The following is a 2,457-nucleotide window of genomic DNA, read 5'->3' as shown; positions in this document are numbered from 1 at the left end:
GCCCTGGTACCAAGGAAGGGAGAAACTTAGACCCTGGAAGGTTTGTGTTTGTGGCAGAGAGGGGTATTAATGCCATCTTTGTATGCTAGACCCAGCACTGCAGCCTATCAGAGCAACCATATGGTCTGTGAAAACAGAAAAACTCATATGAATACAGCTTGTCCTGGACTATTCTGCTGTGCTTGACACCATCAATGGAAGCTGCTCAACATGGATTACCATCCCTGTATGTGTACAAACCTATAAATCAGCACCACCTTGTTTCAGTATGACTGGTACAAGCATATATGCTTCTAATGTCTGAGCATCCAGAATTATGCCTCATGAATGACACTGCTCATATAGCTTAAACAAAGTGAAGTAATGATGATTCTAATTAAGCTTAACAATGAATACAAAACTGGATCGGGGACTTCCCTGGTGGCGCAGCTGTGAAGAATTCTCCTGCCAGGGAAGGGAACACAGTTTCAAGCCGTGGTCCAGGAAGACCCCACGGAGCAACTAAGCCCATGAGCCACGACTACTGAGCCTGCGCTCTAGAGCCCGTGAGCCACAACTACTGAGCCCACCTGTTGCAACTACCAAAGCCCACGTGCCTAGAGCCCATGCTCTGCAACAAGAGAAGCCACTGCAGTGAGAAGCCCACGCACCGCAATGAAGAGTAGCCCCCTCTCGCCAAAACTAGAGAAAGCCCGCGTGCAGCAGTGAAGGTCCAACACAACCATAAATAAATAAATAAATAAATAAATAAATAAATAAATAAATAAAATTTATTTTAAAATAATTAGACTCCTATAAAACGTTTCTACTAAGGCTAATTATTGGAATATGTTCCCCAAGGAGACTTTCTTGCACAGTAATTTGAAATCACACTTTGACATGTGCTCATAATAATTTGACTTGAAGGTCCTTTTATATTTTCCAAAGTCTTTTTGGACATGTCTTATTTTTTCTCTTAGATATTTCACTGTGGGGTTACTAGCCTTCAAGCTGACCCAGTTAATTGAAATTACACCTGACAAAGTGAGGTCAGTTGATTGAGGACAGGCTGAGACCCTGAGTGGATCTAATTATTTAACAGAGCCCACTGAGCCAAAGAAGGCCAGAATGTGTCTGCAGGTAAGGGCCAGAGAGAACTGAATTGTACCACATACCAAGCAAGGAGAACATACACACAGAGTTGAGAGTTACAAGGGTGTCAATGACAAGAAGGAAAAAAGGGAAAAAAACAGAGAAGGGCCAAGCAACATTTATTCAGTAGATATTTCTCAACTGACTACTGTGGGCCAGTCACTATTCTAGGCACTAAAGGTAAAGCCATGAGCATAACAAACAACATCCCTGACCTCATAGAACTTCTACTCTAATTGGAGTTATAAGCAATGAACACATTGACATGTAAGTGTCAACAATATGACTGCACATTATGGTTACTACCATAAAGGCAATGACCAGGGTGTAGTGACAGAATTAAGAAGAGATTTACGGATGGCTACATTAGTCAGGAAGATCAGCAGAAGTCAGATGCGTTTCTCTACAGAAATGATATCAGAGCTGCGACCTGAAGGATGAAAATGAGTCAGGCTCACCAAGATTAGGGGGAAGAAAATTGCAATTTGGAAATATTTGTAAGTCATAAGTCTGCAGGCTGAGAATTTGAAGCAAATTCTGATTGGATTGCATCATTTTAGTCAGTGACTATGTGAACAAAACCGAATAAAAATCTTAATTCTTCATTTCCAAGTTGTCCCACTCTTTGGACTACATAAACAAGGTCATGTCTAACAGACCACAGCTTCAGCTTTACAGTGAGTGTGACTTTTAATTTTTTTCCCTCTAATTCAACTTTAGATTTATTATAAGGCTGAATTTCCATCAGGCCCCAAACATTTTTCCTGGACTTGGGCGTAAGTTATAGGACACTTCCACAGTGCAAGTGAGTCAGGAGAGGGGGAATATTCATACCCTTGTTGGTGTTCTCAACTCCCCTCACCAACATTTTCTAAAACATCCTCAGTACCATGTGGTCTTTGACAGTTGATCCATGTAGGTCTTTAATCACCATAACAAAGCTCCTTGGTGTCTAGAATTCTTTATTCCAGATGCTACTCAGAGATCCTTCTCAGGAAATCTGAAGTCATTCTGTGTTCCCATGGCCTGCTGCGGGTATGGAACATTCTATGGCTGTAGCTAATTCTGCCATCTCCAGCCATACTCAAGTACATAGGAACCAATACACTCTCCCACAAGCCTCAAGCCAGGAACTTGGAGTTCTACTCAGCCTTACTCAAAAATGGTAACATAAGCCTTCTCTGATCTGAGGCCCTGCAACTGTCTAGGCTTTTTGTTTCAACCAGTTCTCACCTTCTGACCCTGGTCCTTCCATCCACTCATCAAATGTATCCTTATCTAATCCACCAGTGGGGTAGCAGTTGAGGGTGGAGATGGGGTGGAGGA

The sequence above is a fragment of the Physeter macrocephalus genome, chromosome 11 (genome assembly GCF_002837175.3).
Source record: "Physeter macrocephalus isolate SW-GA chromosome 11, ASM283717v5, whole genome shotgun sequence".
Lineage (NCBI taxonomy): Eukaryota > Metazoa > Chordata > Mammalia > Artiodactyla > Physeteridae > Physeter > Physeter macrocephalus.
Note: the sequence above shows the minus strand (reverse complement) of the source record.